The sequence below is a fragment of the Macaca mulatta genome, chromosome 5 (assembly GCF_049350105.2).
Source record: "Macaca mulatta isolate MMU2019108-1 chromosome 5, T2T-MMU8v2.0, whole genome shotgun sequence".
NCBI classification, from domain to species: domain Eukaryota; kingdom Metazoa; phylum Chordata; class Mammalia; order Primates; family Cercopithecidae; genus Macaca; species Macaca mulatta.
The window spans coordinates 138,561,052-138,581,184 of NC_133410.1; the positions used below are offsets into that span (position 1 = coordinate 138,561,052).

At 35.6% G+C, this 20,133-nt stretch overlaps 1 long non-coding RNA gene across 1 annotated transcript in view; it reads left to right on the plus strand.

The window, feature by feature from the left end:
- Positions 1 to 6,081, plus strand: part of LOC144340924 (uncharacterized) — a 163,590-nt gene extending 157,509 nt beyond the window's left edge. The window contains exons 4-5 of the long non-coding RNA XR_013417472.1: positions 806 to 894; positions 5,119 to 6,081. This is a non-coding gene — a long non-coding RNA (uncharacterized LOC144340924). The remainder of the gene's footprint in view (positions 1 to 805; positions 895 to 5,118) is intronic.
- The last annotated feature ends 14,052 nt before the right edge of the window (positions 6,082 to 20,133 follow it).

Sequence of the window (20,133 nt, forward strand, 5' to 3'; positions counted from 1 at the left end):
GTGCCTTGCAATCATTACCAAGTTTTTTCTTTTTACAACAACCTCTTGTCCAACAGACCTTTCAATCATTTTTAAATGTACAATTTAGTGACATTAAATAAGTATATTCACAATTTTGTAAAACCAGTACCACTCTCCACTTCCAGAATTTTTCATGATTTCAAACAGAAACTCTGTACCCATTAAACAACAACTTCCCATTTCTCCTGCCCCTGGTAATGATATTTTAAAAATACAGAAAACTAATCAGATCAATGTCATATGTAAAGATGTTCAGACTATCTTTGGCAATAACAGTGGAAATGTAGAGGTTCCCAAAACGCTGTGGAGGAGACTGCAAAATTTCCCTCTGTTTCTACATACCAACACCAATCATGAATCTGAAAGTGGCCTGACTTAAGGGTAAGGAACGTCGTGAAACATAGGTGGAACATGTGTGATGGTAAGTTCCACTTCCCGCCCGCCACCCTCTTTTCTCCAAAAACTTGGAAGAGGAAAACTCAGATTGAGTAAGAGCAGAGGCAGAATGGTTCTCATGTTAGAGATAAGTCTTACTCAAAGAGGGAAAAGGGCAAAAATAAATACTGGAGCAGAGAGAGAAAAACACCTATTTTATTAATGAGTTATTGTGTCCACTTGCATATCATTGTAATGGGGCCAGATGTGCCAATTGACAGCTCATGTGGTAGTCATTGTGAGAAGGGTAAGCACATCACATATCACATATCTTTACATGTCACAGAGGATAATGCATCAGAACATCTGAATTACGTAACTAACTTTATTTTGATTCTTTCTTTTCAAGATGCACTCCTAAGAGAAGACTACCTGAAAGTTGTGTACACAGGTCTAGCAGTTGAGGTCCCCTAGCGTTCCATCTATCTTCTGTCATGTGTGAGTATAATTTTCAAGAGATAAACTCAGCTTTAGGGACACTGGAGCTCTAGTTTCAGCAAAACTCAAAGTCAGCCTCTGGACATGGTAAAATTTCCAAGTTAATGTCACTCTGTGAAGCCTCTCAATGGGTGGGCATCTGGCTTTTCTTTGACTACATTAAATTGTTCATATGGTTTTGAAAAACATCTGTATAAGTCATAAATACACAAATTCAGTAGTGTGTGTGTATGTGACAAGTGATGCTGCAAATTGTGGCAAGGTTTCCCCTCACCTTTATGCCACATTTCTTAAGGGTAAATTTCAATATTGATTTTGATCTCTTCTCAGTTACCTAATTTTGGCTCTCTTCCTTTCCATGATATAGGCATGTCATTATTATTCTTTCAATGCTCTCTACTAGACCAGATATTTTGTACTGGGTGAACATTACTTCAGTGCTGTCCTATCAATTATGTTCAAGGACTTCGGTATTTATGATCTGATTTAACCTCAATATGTATTAATAAGAGCACAGGCTCGGGATGGGGAAGAGAAGATCATTGCTAAAATATTCAAAACATTTGTACATTTTTTATAGGTATACAGAGCATACATTGTAAACCATTAGTTGAGGTTTCAGTTTGATAAATTTTTTTTCTACCACTTTTGGTCAGTTTCTTAAGTCATACAACTTTCAATTATTCACAATTTGATGAGTTAATTACTAGGTTATTTGTTAATGTTACCTGTATGACAGAATCTAAGGAAAAAATCCATTCTTGAAATTCAGACTGAAACCTTAAGATTACTTTGGGATATGTCTGGTATATATGTTTTTAATGTAACCTGATTCTATGTCAAAAATTCAGCCAATAATTTTATATTTATAGAACTTAAATCAATATATTTTATTCTATATAACTTGGATATAATTGTATATTGTGGCTGTAACTCTGTTGGAACTTTAGTTTTCAGAGATAGCATTCTTATAGATTTTGCACTTCCCTTTTCATTATCAAAATCAACCTGATTAATCTAAATCCATCTCTTAATTTAAAAATTAACATTCTCTCCCAAATTCCCCTATTTCAATATAAAAGAGTCATCTTTGCTGTTAAGAAATTCCCACTTAGCTGGCCAAGACAGAAAGGTAAACAAATTCAGGATGGGGCAGTGGTGAAAACACCTAGATAGAGTTTGAACAGAGTATAGAGGACCAACAGAGGAGGGGCTGCATAGCTCTCTTGTGGGGACAGCAGCAAATCGTAAAACTGCCTTCAAACAGGAGGTGATGCTGGAGCTCAAATTTAAACGTTACCATGGTTTCCTGTTGGGCAGCGTGGTGGTCATTGTGAGAAGGGTAAGCACAGTAGAATATAGATAGTCAATAACTGTATAGAAAAAAGAATTGCTGTTATCTTCTGTGTTCTCACAGTATTCTATACTTCCAGAACATTTTACTTCTGATGCCAGATGTGGCCGGGTGGGGGTGAGCAGGGAGGTGGTGAGGAGTAGTTCCATACCAACCAACTCTCCAAAACCAGCTGGAGGCCCTGTAACTCAATTCCCTCCTGACAGTATCTACCTGGACTTTGTACAGACTCCACAGGTTAAGGGCTCAGTTCCTCAAAGCTGCACCCTACTTCAGACACAAGTTACAAGTCCGGGTTGTCACCAATTTATCTGATCATCTGGCTATGAATGAGAGGTTCTCACAACCTACTCCTCAGGTTGATCATTTGCTAGAATGGCTCACAGAACTCATGGAAACACTTGCTTACATTTACCAGTTTATTATACAGGGTATTACAAAGGATCCAGAAGAATAGCCAGATGAGGAGCCACACCGGGCAAACTCTGGGAAGGTCCTACGTGCAGGAACCCCTCTCCCAATGAGATTGTAGTGCACCACCCTCTCAGCACATGGATGTGTTCACAAACCTGAAAGTTTCCCAAACCATCTTTTAGTGGTTTTTGTCATTATGTAGACATGATTGATTATCAACTCAATCTCCAGCTCCTCTTCCCTTCCTGGAAGATGCGGGTGGGGTTAAAAGTTCTAAGCTTCTAATCATGGCTTGGTCTTACTGGTGACAGATCTCTATCCTGAAACCATCCAGGAGCCCATCAAGAGTTGCTTCATTAAAAAAAAATAAGATGCTCCCTTCACCCATAAAATTCCAAGGGATTTTGTAGCTCTGCATTAGGACCTGGGGCCATTGTGTTGTGCAATATAGAAGGTAGCAGATGAAATTATCTGAGGCATCTCTAGTAGTAAAATATTTTTAAAATATACGTTGTGATAAAGCTTTGTTCATTATTAGCATAATTAAATAAAGCTTTTTAAAACATCTTAGCCCTTAAATGGATACTTCTCTGTTCTCTTTTTCACTCTTCATTGATTAATTCAATAGAAGGCATAACATTTCACTCATGCATTGTTTCTCCACTTTAAAATATAGTCTTATTTCTACAAACACATCCATACTTTTTGACTGGCAGTTGTAAATATTTTTAAAATTCATTTTTGAGAATGGGATTTGTCATGGTTAGTACTACTTCCTTGTTAAGATTCAGCAACTCATCTTGCAAATGATACAGTATTTTTTAAGAGCTTTATCTAATCAAATGTTGTTAAAATGTAAATAAAATAAATAAAATATAATTTGGATCCATGGGGTGCCTCTAATAGCTTTTCCTCCTTGACACGGAGTTAATATGAACTTCAACTAACCAGCTGATTTTTATAAGGTTGCAGAAACTGACAGTTATTTTTCCAGTGATGCTTGCTGCTGTTCTATCTCACTTTAATTCCAGAGTCAGTGGGCAATACCAATATCTATGAATTACATGTTAAAAAGGGATTTATGAATTATGGATGAACTGGGACAGTTACTGGTATTTAAAGGCATCCCACTTCATGTTGAATATTAATAGAAATGAAAGACTGGAGAAATATAGTTACCAAAACCATTAATATTTCAAAACAGGGAAGCTTCTTGAAGCTATGGGATATTAGAATAAAGGTTAAAAGAAATTATAGTTAATTCATTTAGTGACAATTTCTATAACAATAAAGATTAGAGATGAGAATTCATCATCAAAGGCTTTTTATTATTATTCAATTAGGAAAAGTCTAATCTGGACATTAAATAAAAAGATAGTTGTAAAAATTGTGACAGTGCCTATTGTCTCATTGTTTGGTTCTTTTTATGGTAGGTAAAAGGAAGACTATGGGACAATATGCAATGTAATCAAAACGTAATTTAATATTTTAATTCTAAGGGTTCAAGTCACTCATAAGAAAATAGAAACAATTATTGCACAATACTTGTAAGATGACATCATAATTATTTCTTTTCTTATTTACGCTGGTTAAGTTGATGCAGAGGGACGGCAACTAGCCCTCTGCCTCTAAGGATTAAGGTCCTACTTCCTAAATTGGTATAATCACAAAAAGCAAATTAGTTATTTTAAAAGGCTATAAGGAATTGGATCTTGTTTACCAACTCACAAGAAACTAATAAACCTGAATATGAATATACAGTCATGGATTACTGTGTAATGAGAAATAGAAAAGAAATACCAAGAAAAGTAGAATATCTGTGCTGACTGAAAAGCACGTTGTCTTCCCAGTAGGAATGTCATTTTTTATTTATTCATCAAACGTGTATTGATGTCTGATTTATACCAGACATTGTGCCAGACACTAAGATGAAAAATCAAACAGGGCATAGTCTCCACCGTCAAGGAGCTTATTGACTAGTTAGAAAGACAGCCAAATAAAAATAACAATGATAGTGGTGTGAAAAGAAGATAATTCCAAATCTGAATAGGGATCTGGAGAAGCTTCCCTGAGGGGGTGAAACAAAGTGCAATCAAAAGTAAGTAGAACTAGCTAGTTGAAGAAAAGAATTAGGCTACCCTGTACTCTCGGGGTTCTGTACCTGTGGAATGGCATGGCACTCATTCAAGGCAAGAGGTCCCTGCGTGATGGTGGGTATGGCTGTGGAGAGGGGTTGCTCAGCTCTCTAGGTATAAATTTCTCCCTGCTCTGGATTTTACCCATCATTTGCAACTGAGTGTGCCACACATTGTACTAGGCATTGGGTATTGAGTAGTGAAGAAAACAAAAATCCATAGAGCTTAGAATTGATTTCAAAATAACCTCCTTTGACCCATGTACTTCTTCAGTTACTCACCCATTTCTTTTCTTTTTCTTTTTCTTTCTTTTTCTTTCAGAGTCTCCCTCTGTCACCCAGGCTGGAGTGCAAAGGTGCCATCTCGACTCACTGCAACCTCTCCCTCCTGGGTTCAAACAATTCTCTGCCTCAACCTCCCGACTAGCTGGGATTACAGATGCCCACCATCATGCCCAGCTAATTTTTGTATTTTTAGTAGAGACTGGGTTTCATCATGTTGGCCAAACTGGTCTCAAACTCCTGATCTCAGATGATCCACCCGCCTCAGCCTCCGAAAGTGCTGGGATTACAGGCATGAGCCACAGCGCCCAGCCTACTCTCCGTTCTCTCCACTACGCTTTTTCGTATGTCTACAGCCATTTCTACTGTTTCTTCTCTCATTCTTTTCTTATCTACTCAAATCCCTTCATCCTACTCTTGACGTCATAACAATCTCCATGTGTCAAAACGGGTAGCCATGTCACTACTCTTATCCCATTCAAACTCTCAGCAGAAGGAGGCATATTTACCCACCCCTTCTCTTTAATACTCTTTCTTATTTTGGCTTCAAGGACAGAACATCCTTTTTCTTTTTCCTCCCTGGTTTCTCCTTCTTCATCTCCCCTGCTGGTCTTGCTTTGTCTCATCTTCCAATGTTGTAGTGCTGTTGGTCAATCCTGATTCTCATCCTCTTTTTTCCCTACTCATCCCACTTTCTTTTTTCTTCTCTTTTCTGTCCCTGAGGAATGTGTGATCCTCATTTTTGAAATCATCAATTTGGGGACATAGTAAACAATTTAAGAGGAACAATGTCAGGATTAAATGGACATTTCGAAAAGATTATTTCACAACCTCCTAGATGGATTTATTGGTGTATATGCATGATTATATGGAATAAAGATAGTGGAATAATCTTAATCACAAAAAATGGAGATAAAATGGCTAAGTTCTTGGGAATATTCCTACCTGATGCTCAGGGAACCCTTCTCACTGGAACAAGTGCAAAGTAAACTGAAAAATTATTTTGCTTGGTCTTCTTTCTTCTGTATTTTGTACATTATAGAAACTTTCTGTTTTAAGGAGATTATAACTAATAACTTCATAGCTCACCTTGGTGCACCTATATTCTATAGATCATGACTATTTCTTTGAAGCATCTCAGTTATCCTAGTGTAGGCATAGATATATCATCATCCTATTATAATATTACAAATCTTTTTATTGAGTGATGATTTCTAACGATGTTAACCTGATTTTAAAGTGTTATCTTCTAATTTCTTCAGATCCTAAGACTATTTTGGAAATTCTCACCACCCTATGCCTGATTATCTAAACTCAATGTACTTGTAACCTAATGTTTATTTTGAATCCATCACATCAATGTCAGGGCATCAGTCCTGGGATGTTGTAGCTTCTGGAATTTTAAACAGAATAGTCCTATAAATAGTGTCATCTTTAGTACAAGATAGTATAAAAAGAATAGCAGTTTTCTGAACATAGATGACACTGTTCTAAGTGTTCCACTGTAATAATCCACTTAAACTCCATACAAACTCCTGAGAGAAGTTAAATAGTTTCATTATGTCACAGAGCTAGCAAGGCCCACAGTCTATCTCCAGAGCCTGCAGTCTTAATCACCAAGCTACACTATAATGGTAGATTTATGGTATGAGAACAGCTCCAAACTTATGCCATTAGAATTGAACACATTGTGGTGGTCTTCTTTTATTATCATTATCTCTGATGAGGCTAAATATGTGTTTCAGACAGCTAGACCTAAGTGACAGAGAAAAAACTGCATAGGGATTTACCCCTTATTTTCCTACCTATGTGAAATTCTGCATAGATCATTGTATTTTCTCATTTCCAGCACTGGACCATACCCACTTGTTAAAATTCAGACACTGGAGAAGGTTAAGCAGTCTTGTATTTAGCTACGAAATTACACAAGGTAAAATATTATCAGGTTGCGGTGGACCTTACCAATACGTATAGCCAAAATTGGATCATTCAATCCTCCTAATTTAGTGCGCATCAATGAAGGATTTTTATCCATAAATTATTTGGATAATTATTTTATTTCTGCTATTTAATATGGCTTTATGCAAAGACACATAAAAAAGAGGCATTGAAAATAGAAACTATTAACTTGAATCAATTACTTGGCTATCCCCAATGAGATAAATATATTTTAGAATAATAAATTAGCTAATTATGGCTTCATCCATAGGACCTTACAACATCTACCATTTTGGAGATGATTGATTTTGTTTTCTTATCTTCACAGATAACAAAACTTTTTTCCTGGATAAGAATCAAAAGGTGTCCATTTCTTGGATCTCCATCCTCTCAGGTTTTATTTGCAGCATGCCTTGGTGTATTTCCCTGTCTTATATTCTCCATTTGGATTTTCTATTATAATTTGATAAAGTACATGTTCGAATCTCATTGATTATGCTTTCTTACTTGTTATATGTCTTGCTGTAGGGCTCGCATGTTTGTTTCTCAAGCAATAATAATGAGATGATAACTCAGCAGCATGAAGGAAAGAAAATAGTTTTATGCTGCTGCTCATATTTAAATATTTGGGGCATAGGCTAAAACTGAGCCTTCATGTTTGTTATTGCTACTAGTTTGTGTGTGTTCGCAAGGAGTTGTTTGGGTGGGCAGATAAGTGAAAGAATCAAATCATGAGGATAAATAAAATGAAATAAGTGGAAAACACAATCCCATGTTAAAAGAGGGGTTTTGTTTGATTTTTTTAATATAAAAAGGTGACGTTTTCAAGGGAAGATTTGAGGTGGAGTGATTGAGAAAAAAATTCTGCTCCCGTCAGAGACAGGTTTGGAGCTTAAGCCAATCTGAACCTTGTCCCAAGGTGAGAAGTGGAGCAAGGCAGGAGTTTCCCACCAGAAAGAGAGCAAAACTGAGAAATGATGATGAATGAGGTCTAGTATTGTACCTTTCTTTCCAGGTGGAGTGGAACTAGTCTATTAGGTGGAAAGGGGAATGTGGTTGAGTGGAAACAAGAGAGAGTTAAGAAAGAAATGACAGTCAAGAGAAAAATAATACCATTTTTCTACTCCATCCAACATTAGTTGCCTTAAAATATTAAAAGATTTTCTTGGCATAATCTATTTCTGTTTAAATAAAGGTTAAATTACATATAAAACAACTAACAAAATAAACCTACAGGATATCTATATTTAGTAGTGGGGGAGATTAATGCTCCACTGTATGGAGCCTTGTAACACAGAACATAGCCATAAATACAAAATAACACACAAAGGTCAAAGGAAACTAGGAGAGGGAAGAGGTAGAGCAGAACTAACATTTATGGAGTGCTTGTGTATATTAATCATTGTACTAAGTAATACCATTTGTTTGGTTTTATTTTATCCTGACAACATCTCTGTGAGGTTTATTATTATCTTGATTTTTAGATATATTACAACAAGTTTAAGACCATATTTTCTTTAAAAAGATGTAAATGGAATTCTTATTCTAGACTGGCTAATTTTCAAAGACTGCATTCTTACTATTCTACTACTCCTTATGGTATTCTTGCTAATATCAGAAAAGCATGATTACCCTGTGAATAATTTCACTATTAGAGACTAGTGTTCACCAATTTACATCATGCACCACATGGGTTAAAAACATTTTGAGCATGCCCTTCTATCATATATATATTTACAATTTACTTTATAATTTGTGTATGTACAATTCTATAAAAATATAAAAATACTATTTATATTATGAAACATACACAAAACTTTAAAAGTATAAATTAAAAATAATTGTAATTAGAAGTGCTGATGTTTCCTGCTTGTATCTCAAATGGTTGTCTAGATCAGCCCACAGGACAATTAGACTTTACCACAGAGAGCACTATTCTATGTTACCAACACCATCTCCTACAGGGCATGTATACTGGTTACATATATATGACAAAAATCTCAGTGTTGATTTAAGCCTCTTCAGCAGGTCATAAAAACCGTGAATCTATTATGATGATCAGTATTTCTTCTGGTGTGAAATAATTCACAGTTCATTTAGGAACAAGTTTTATTTTTTCTAATGCATTATTGAGAGGAGATTCCCTCTGTAGTATATTATTTTCTAAGAACTCACAGCAGAGTTGTACACACTACTAAAGTGGAATTTAGCAAAAGATACTTTGCACAGGGTGTCTATTATTTCTGAATCTTTGATAAACCTTAATTTCCACATCTCAGAAAGAATATTTGTTTTAGGTAATTTGTTATTAGCTATAGTAGTTACTTAGGTCATTTTCCTCCCTCTGTCATTTTTTTTGATTGTTGTTCATTGTTAGAAGGGGGTGAGAGGTGAAATCAAGTCCAACAGGCCAGTGGACCAGAGATGTGATATGCAGAGACTGAAGCTGTAATTACAGAGTCACTGTGTGGAGCCTTATGAGAGAATGTACTCACTGTGAAGCCTTCTGTTTTGTCAATACGCTTACATCAATACTTGGCAGTCAGTTCTGCTGCTTTAGGGCTTCGGCATATAAAACAGACAAAGTCACTAATATCAAATTTGAGCTACTTTGCATTTGCCGTTGACAAATCTTACTTTAGAAATATGCATGAGCATGAGGATCAGATCAAACTTTTAACATTTATGGTTTTTTTTCTAGCAGGGAAGACTCTGATCCCCTTGTAATTTACCTATCGTTGATTTCCTGAATCTTTTTAAATCCTCTGCAACTGAAGATGGTCTCTCCATCAGAGAAGCAATTAACCAAATCCCTGACTACAGCGTATATGGCATCTATTATAAAAGTATAAAAGGTTAACTTAAATCCTGGCACACAAAGGAGATGTCAAACCAGAACAAATCAGCATGGAAAATTACCTGGAGGAGATACAAGGTTAAGGTGCAGCATATGTACAGTTAAGAGGATGTTTATGACTAGTGGAATGTGTTTTTCAGACTGCAAAGACTGGAAGGTTAGAAATGACATGTCTATTATGAATCAACATAATTCATATTCTGCAGCTTTTACCTGACAAAAGAAAATGTGCCTTATTCTTCCCTATGCAACTCAAAATCCAAACAAAGAATTACAGACGTGTCAACTTTCATCCACAGAAATGCTTAGGTATTTTTTAAAGAAAAAGCGAACACTTTTTAGAAGATTATGCATTGCCTGAGTAGGATAGTTAAGAAGCTAAATAAGAATAGATTTGTTTTTATAGATGAGCTTCTTTCAATCAGTTATTGTAGAATGGAATAATAAAACATTAAAATACTATACATATAAAACTAATCGTTACAAATTAAATAGACTGCACTATTCCAATTTTAGATTGAATTATGCAGTAGATTAATAATGATGACAAAGTTTTAATATTCATTCAATTGAGAGAAGAGTTCAAGTTCCTTTTCACCTGAATCTTGGTGGGCTCTGTGAGTGACTTATGAATATAGCTGCAATAATTCCATGCCACTTTCTGGGCCACAGCCTTAAGAGGCTAATAGAATCCACTTTCTGTCTCTTATGGCCCTTGATCTTAAAGCCCTAAGCTGTAGTGTGAGTCCAACTATCCTCCTGAATAAACTGTGTGGTGGAGAAGCCCTGAGATTACAAAATAAAATAGTGAGCCCAGTAGAATCCAGCTCTGCCAAGATCCCAAACACGGGAGTAAAGCTGTCTTGGATCCAGCAGACAACCCAGCTATCTATGGCTTCTACCAAGTATTCCTGTCATGTTATGTGGAGTTAATAATTGTCCAGAATGAACCTGTATTAATTGCTACTTCACAAAATTATAAAATATATTGGAAGGTAGTTATTCCAAGCCACTAAATTTTGGGATATTTTCTTAAAGTAGTAGATAGGTGGGCTACTAAGCACAACTAATTTCTTTACTTTTAGAATTAATTTTAAGAATTAGGATATGTTCAATTTAGGATTGGTAAAGTAAAAAAGTAAATATGATACCTGAAGAAATAGAAACTAAATTGTATGTCACAGTGGCACATTCTTCTGAAGAAGTTCTTAACTTTATGTAATTGTATAGAAAAATCCATCAGAATATTTATGTTTTTTTCCCCATCCTGATGGGTGAGTCAGGTGTGTTTTTTTCAAGGTACAGATTCTAAACCATGGTCTCAAACTTTTGGATTTAGAAAACATGCAATGTGACATTACACGTGAATTGCCTGTTGCAACTGTCATAGGTATCAGCTGAAATTTTCTATCCTTGTAAATTGAAAACCTGTCACACAGACTGTTAAACCCCTGAATTTCTGCAGTCTTTGTGAAGTTTCTGTGGAAGAATAATGGTGACTTTTCCTTCTCCGTTCTTTCCTATACATCTTCATTTATAAACTCCTAATTCTATTTAGTTAGTCCATGCTGGACCATCTTACCATTTTTCTGGGGACCATTTCAAACAGATATAAAGTATAGCTTTTTTACTGTTATCACTATTTCCCATTGAAATTGTCTACAGAAAGCATTTTATGTGTTTCAGACTCTGATGAAGGTTTGGTGAGGTAAATATATTTTGCCAACTATGCTGCACTCCCATTGTATTTCTCTCCTTCTCCAGGCACCTCCATTCCAGCAAACCCAATTTCTTACTTTGTTTTTTAAGAAAGTTGTTCTCCCTGCCCTTTACTTTTCGTCAGTTGGCTTTTTAGTATTTAAATATGTATATTAATGGACTTTGTTAATCCTAAGACAGTATTATGAAATTCACCCCCAGTAGGCACAGAGGAACTGGCAGAGTTTAGTTTCCATTTTAATCATCTTCCTATCCCATGTGTTTCTGTGAGTATAGGGAAAATGGGGGAAAGGACACTTTTGATATACCACTGGTTCTAGAATTGGATTAATAAATCATACTCAAGCGAATCCAATATTATATCCCGTATTGAACATTATTAAGGATTTCAAGGATACAGACAATAAGGAGGTTCAGATGATGAAAATAGGGCTATGGGAAAAGAAGAGCCTTTTCTCTGTTCATTTCTTCTCACACCAGACACACGTCTTTGCCCGGAATACTAGAGGAGATATATAAGTGAGTTTTTTAAGGTTATTACATCGCATTGCAGAAAGAATATATTTTTTTCCATTTTGTACCCCAGTGGTATAGCTTTCATGACATTCTCTAGGGAGCCAAGCCTCCAATCTGTAGATCTTGATTTTATTTACTAAAAATAACCCTCAATCAGAAATATTTTGCTAATGGCATTCTACATAAAAGGATTACTTCTTCTAGAAAATATTATTTTTGTCTTTACCTAGAGGTGCAGGTGACAAGGAGATTAAACAAGGTCACTTGTTTTCTTTCCTTCTCTGAAATAAAGAAGGTCAGTCTGGTAATGTGTGTGACTTGATTACAGGCTGGATGCTTTAATTTCTCTCTTTATCTCTCTCTCTCTCCAAATGTACATGTATACCTTACTTAATTTTCTGTAGTCCTCTTTAGACTTCATTATCTCACTTTTTACTCACAATAACTCTGTTAAACCTATAAGGCAGGTATAATTGTTTCAACTTTAAAAATAAAATATTTGTGGTTTGAGGGATTTCATTGCACTCTTCCAAACTGACACAATTTAACATGCTGTCACAGCACACGTTCAATGCACCAGGCATTAATCCGGATACTGGGGATTTAAATAGGGCTGAGACACCACTGGTATGTTCCCGTAACCCTGTACCATTCATTTAAATATGAAATGTTTCCTTTTAGGCCCCATTTTGGATCCACCTTTAGGGTGGTCCAGCCACTGAAGTTTTACATCTGGCTCAGGTGGCTCACATGATTCTACTGCAACTCTGAAAATAGATTCTGTCCACGTAGTTAAGTAATCACTTTCATAAATCTTGCCTCCCAGCCAGTTTTAATAGGGAATAGCCAATTTACAAGGTTAAATGGAGCCCTGCCTGAAACTCTCATCCTGGATGTCTCTGGGCCACCCTTGCAGCCTCCCTTCGAGCCTGCCACAGCTCTACACACAAGCCCCTGGCCAGAGCCACGCACCACAACCCTATCACCAGTGCTGGCACATAAGGAGACTACTGTCTCTTGACTATCTGGCTCCATATATCCTGACAGCCTTCCACTGACTCAGGGTTTTTCCTTTCCCCTCCTCCATCTTTGAGTTGCTCTTTGGTGGTTACTCGTGGAAACTGTAGCTGTTGCAGCTCTTCGTCTCTGAGTTCCAGAGAAAATCCCAGAAATCAGTGAGGTTTTATTCCTACTAATAGCCTCAGTCTGAATGGAAACACCTCAGGATCTGATATGATGTTCTCAGCTGCACAAGCGTTTCTGAAACTTGTGTTACATAATTTGGGGAGAGTGGTGAGATCTCGATGCATGATTAAGGACATGTCATTCCTAAGATTTGTGTTCTACTTGCCGCCAACTGGTTGAAATTTTCCTTTATTTAGTGGTAAGTGATCGTTAAAATGAACCTAAGGTCTGCTGGACATTTCATTAGCAATATTCATCTCCATGACTGATTAAAAAGAGAGTTAATGCATATTATAAAGCACTTAATCTGAGGTCTGCATATAACTTTTTTATTGTAACTGTTTATAACTATTTATAATCTGTGGTTTGTTTATAACTATTTTATTAGTTATATTTTTAGCTAATTTCATTAATAGATTAACTATAACCATCCCTATTTTACAGATGAGGAAACTGAGGCACTGAGATAGCATCTAAAGCTTACATGGGGGAGTGAGGATTTGACTCCAGGAAGTTAGGCAACGGGATCTGCATTCCTGACATTAATAATATGATACCATTCCACAAAATACCTCCTCTCATCTGGCCTAACAAAATCGGTTTGCCTTAAAAAAATTTGAGGTTTTGTTGATGACACATTATTTCAAAGTCTTTATTCCTCCTTGCTTTTTGATACGTGAGTTTCAGTAGTGTCTAGTAGGAGTGGAATATATTTCTCAGCCCTTTTAAAGTTAGACTTAGCAGTGTGACTTGCTTTGGTCAATGAAATATAGGTGAAGGTGACAGTGTTATAGTTCCAATAGAGGCCTTTCAGGCATTGCCCTTTGCTGCTTTCTTGGGCTGCTCTGTCATTGCAATGAAAATATTTCCTGGGTAAGTACTGGTTCCAGAGTAATGTTTGACATATATCGCAGATCTAAACCTAACCCTTAGCTTGAAGCCACGCCCAGATAATATGCAGCTTGAAACCAAGGTGCCCAGATGAATTGACCTAGATCAGCCACAATCATAATGGACCTGCAGAACCAGAAGCAAAAAGAGTAAAATGCTTATTTTCGTACAACATTGAGTTGTGGGGTACTTGGTTTGCAACATTATTGCAGTAGAACATGACAAATACCTTCAATGAAAGATATATTGAATATATTAAAATAGCAGATACTACCATAAGTATAAAATTCTTAATATAATTGCAATTTTTCCACAAAGAAACAAATGAAACTTTGGCATTATGAATAATATTGCTGATATTAAGAGAAATGGAAACTACAAATAACTTAATATCTATCAAATTTGTGAAGAAGTTTTGAAAATTTTTATATTTTTCCTTATGTCCAATCATGACTATGACAGCCATTTCAAACAAATCTGATACCAACAATTTCTTAAAATCAAAGTGTCTTGAAAATAATTAAAATAGTGTAATAAAAAATTAGTACTATCACTCGTAACATTTTGATAGTATTTGGTAATATGGTTTAATTTTATTTAGAAAATGAAAGAGAGCATAGTTTTAAAGATTTTGACTTACATATACTGTTGACCCTTGAATAACACTGGTTGGTACTATGTGAGTCACTTATAATTGGAATTTCTTCCCGTTCTGCTACCTCTGATACAGCAAGACCAACCCCTCCTCTTTCTCGTCCTTAGCTTACTCAACATGAAGATGATGAGGATGAAAACCCTTATAATGATCCACTTCCACTAATTACATTTACTGTTCTATTAATGAATGGTAAATATATTTTTCTTTTCATTTTCTTAATAACATTTTCTTTCCTTTGGCTAACTTTATTGTAAAAATACAGTATACATATAACATATAAAATATGCATTAATCTACTGTTAAAGTTATCAGTAAGGCTTCCAGTCTACAGTAGGCTATTGATAGCTAAGTTTTGAGGAAGGCAAAAGTTATCTGCTGATTTTGACTACATGAGATCTTGGCACCCTAACCACCATGTTGTTCAAGGGTCAACTCTAAGTTTATATTACTATACCAAGTTTTAAATTCTGGATATTGCCTTAAATAAAAAGAAAAATGGCAAATGGCCTTTCCTTGGGGGATTTCACCAGATTATTAGGAAAAGCAGGTATTTAAAAATAAAGTTAAGGGACAAATGAAAATAATACCCAAGACATTGTACAGAATTAACTCATAAAACACTCCTGAGTTATAAACTAAATTGTCTTGTCCTACAATCTGTCTTATCTCAAAAATTTTATGCTACTGAGGCTAGTATGCCATTTTTGTATGAGGGGAAATTTATGAACGAATTACTTATATTTTTTATTTGTCTTGTCTTGTTCCCATTATCCTGTTTTCCTGTCTGATTGGTGGGACTGAATGGAATTGTTTTTTTGGAGTTTGAAGATTATAAAATTTGGAGATTCTCATTAAGAAAAAGAATATAAATTTATAAATGTAAAATTCATTTCGAAAGTGAATATTTAAAACAAGTAAAGAAGTTATAACAAATTAGTTTTAGAGTTTCTGATCCCTTAGGCAATCTATCATGAATGCTCAAATAGAAGAACTTGCCAGTTGCACCCTTCAGTTCTTGCCCTCATAACCTATTTGAAAATAGCCACAAAATTTTCCCTCTTTCAGGTGCTGTGCAAGGTGGGGAAGGGAGGACTAGCTTCACAGTACATTTATCTCTATTGGTGACGTTTTTCTTAATCTCCACTTAATTTCTGTACTCTCTCTTTTAAAAAAAAATTCACAATTTGTTTTTTACTTGTCCTATATTCATTATGCAACTTCCTAATGAGTTTATTAAATGAACTAAGTATAATAATCAATGCTGTATTCACAAGTACATCTGACATACCTCCTGCCCTCAAGAAGTTTATAGCCTAATAGAAACTTCCATGGAAGTTAAAAATTACAAAAGAATGTAAGTAGTACTGTAGTTGACATTTTCTATAAATATTAGAATTACAAAACAAAGAAAAGAGTAGAAAATTATGCCTAAGATAAAAGCAGAGACTTTGTGGAGGTGAAAAAGCTTGGTTTGAATTGTGAAAGATGAGAAAGTTGTCACTAAGAAGAAAGGAGTAGGAAGGGCATTTTAAGTGGAGCCACTACCCAGGAGTAAAGGTTTGATCAAAAGCACAGAAGCTCAACAGTTTTGGACACTGATTAAAAGGAATCATTAGCTAGCATGACTGGAATGAAGTATATTAAAAGGGTCATGGATCTTATGATAGGAAAATGTGATGCCACTCTAGGAGCCCAAACCTACTGCATAGGAACGATGAATGCAGTCTATTGCAGAAGGAGGCCAGATGTGGCTCTATTTTAGAAAGACAATTCTGGCAGTGATGTTCAGGGAAAATCTGTGAGATGAGGTTTGAAAGAGATGAAGTGGAAAGACCAATTAGGAGACTGTTTTGATCCCAGCCAGTTTTCACAGTGCTGCTTGACTTATGAAAATGGAGCCTTTAAAGTAAAGAGAGTCAGTTTGCTAGGAGATAGAGTTCTTTGAAAGTAATATCAAATGGTTTTTAAAACTATTCATTGATTCTAAATGAAACAAAATCATCTTTATTTTATCTTTTGATTAATGTTCAAAAGTGATAGAAAACTACTAATAAGCAAAGCCTAAGTATGAAAAAGTTATTCATTCTAATGCTTTTTTCTACAAAAAATAATTAGATTTTTATTTTGAAACTGATCATACTCAATATTCATAAGGCTTAAATGATTGAGAAAGCAGTGCCAGATTCAAATACTAGATTGTCTTCCAGTTGTTCAATGTACCCTGAGTTGATGTTTATCCTTCCCACCAAGTAATCAAGTATGAAAAGGATAAAATGTCAACAGGACAGAGGAGGATGGCGGATGTATAGGGGTGAAGAATTATAGGTGGATGGAAGCTCAATAGAAACATCTATGCCAGGTGCAGTGGCTCATGCCTGTAATCCCAGCACTTTGGGAGGCTGAGGCGGTCAGGTCACGAAGTCAGAATATCGAGACCATCCTGGCTAACACGGTGAAACCCCATCTCTACTAAAAATGCACAAAAATTAGCCGGGCGTGGTGGCGGGCACCTGTGGTCCCAGCTACTTGGGAGGCTGAGGCAGGAGAATGGCGTGAACCCGAGAGGCGGAGCTTGCATTGAACTGAGCTCATGCCCCTGAACTCCAGCCTGAGCAACAGAGCAAGACTCTGTCACAAAAGAAAAAGAAAAGAAAAGAAAGAAAAGAAAAGAAAAAAGAAACATCTAAGACAAGAGCATGGGGTGACTCAATATCTTGAATAAAAGGGATAATAGATTATTGGGAAGGGACATGAAACATCAAAAGAGCAGAGGAATATTATGGTGGAATAATGCTGAAAAAGGCAAAAATCTCCATCATGTAAAAAGTGGGAGAGAAATCAATAGCCTTTTTATGTTGAATAACTGAAATATATGACTGGAAGGACCAGGTTGCACATGATTTCCTATTGACATACATTTTAAACATATATTCAATATCAATTTATTATCTTTTAGTCCTTTTAAATAATGTCAATCCACCCAGGGAAACAGTTGCTTGAAGTCATGAGCAGTACTGAGAGTTATTGGATTAATGTCTGATTAACCAAAACAATGTCCCTTTCCCATCCTCTTTGATTTCTGGTTTATCACAAATCACATTTTGAAACATTTGCCTTAATAGTATATATGGGCTCTGTATAACTCACTCTGATGATAAATTTTATGCATATCCTCTTACTTGACCTTAGCGCTCTTTTTTTGGAAAAGCTTAGAATGTAATCTTTAGCCTCACCTACCTTCTGCTCTACTGGACTAACTAGATAGGCCTCCCTTTCAGGCAAGGTCAGCAAATAAAATTCATAAATAGAGTGGAGCTTATAGTGGGTAAAAAGATAGGAGAAAGACATAGAAATTTTCAGGAAGAAAGAACAAGAAAGACATAGAAATTTTCAGGAAGAGAGAACAAGCAAGATAGTTCTTGCACACAAAATAACTTGCACTTGAGCAAAAGATATGCATAACTAACACCAGACAGTGCAAACATGGCCAAAAACCTGGGGGGAAATGAGTGTTTGCTGAATTGTGATCTAGAATGTTGATTTTTGGGGAAAAGAGACTGCTTTTTCTATCTCAGAGGCAGAGGACACCTTTTCTCAAGTTTGGGAACAAAAAAGAGAATTGGGTGGGGAGGCTGATAGTTAAGTGTTGTTCCAGCAGTGTATTGCAAGTGGAACATAATCTTCAGTATAAAGGAAGAGATGAGCTTGGTGTTCATTTTCTCTCACACAGCAAGATATTAGAGTGTGTTATGGTGTCATGGAAAAGCAGGGATTTTCATTGATTTCAAGTTCTTCATCTTATATTGTGACTTTAGGCAAACTGTTTGCTCTGAATCTCTGATTTTTCATCTAAGAAAGTAAATATTTAATAATTAGTAGAATAAAATGTGATGAGATAATGTATGCTAGCATGTGGGAAGGATGCATAAATTAAAAAGTAGGCCTTATCTTTCCATTAAAAAAAAGTTTACAAATATATGTTGTATTCATTCTTTAAACAAAGATAAAGTTTTATCAAAGTTATAAGCCAAAATTAAGAGAAAGAGATTATATTATATACCCTTTAGGTCATTGTCGGCTTATATTATGCCTAATATGATTCCATTTAAGCATGGACATAATGCTAATTTGTATGGCAGACTGTATGGGGTTCAGGGCAGTCAAATTTTATTTAAAATCCCATGTGTATTACATTAAATATTTTATACTACTCTACTTCACTTCAACTAAGGCCATTGATATGTATTATGCATTTTTGTGTGACATTTTGGATTTCATACTTCTTGAATTTTCTTTAAGGCAAGACTTAATGTTTATCCTTGGTAGACAATACCTAATATTTATCCTTCTCTTTTGCACAGAGGTGGCCATATCACACAATTTTGACCCATGGGACATAAATGGAAGTCGACTGTAATTTTTCCAAGTCATTGCTTTCTGATAATGAGATCTGTTTTTTTTTTCTTTTTTTGTCCTACTAAAAAATGCATGTGATTGCCATAGCTGAAACAGCCTTGTTACTTTGAAGAGAAAACAAGTTGTTTGCAAATATAGTAGCTAGCCCATGTGATACTGCTGAACTAGTGTCAGTACCACCTACTCAGGACCTCTTGCAATGGGAGATGAAATTTGTTTATACTTGAAATTTGTTTATACTGTGATCGGCTCTTTGATTATTGGAAGAAAAGGCATTCCTAAGTGACACGGAACTAAATTTAGTATTCCCGGTGTTTTGGCTGATCTTATGTTACTGTTCATTCTGAATCTTGATACATAATATTCACTTAGAAAGACAAATATTGGGTTTCTTTTTTTGATAGCCAGTCCATTTCTGATTGCCCAGTTCATTTTCTTTTCTTGGTCTGTCTGACCACTTGAATATGAACAGTGTTCTGATAAATGCTGAGGCTGTATACAGAAAAGTTATCTTTCTCACTCTCTTCCTCTCACCATTACTCTTCATTGTTCTGTAAGATACATGAACCAAAATCAATGTTAAGCTGTTTTGAGATACACTTTCCCCAAATTCTATCTCATCTTCACTGAAAGATCCTTCTATAAATACAGCCAACTTATGCATTTCTTCAAAAAACCTGATACTTCATAGTAGCAAAAGACTGAGATATTTTAATGCTAGAGAAATATTGAAAGTCTGTATTATATGGTATCCTGAAAGCAACAGATTTCAAAATATGTACCGTGTCGAACTGAGGATATAGAACCAAGAGAATATTAAATACCTTACCCTTTCAGGTTTAGAAGTTTCAGTATTCATTATACTTTTCCTAAAA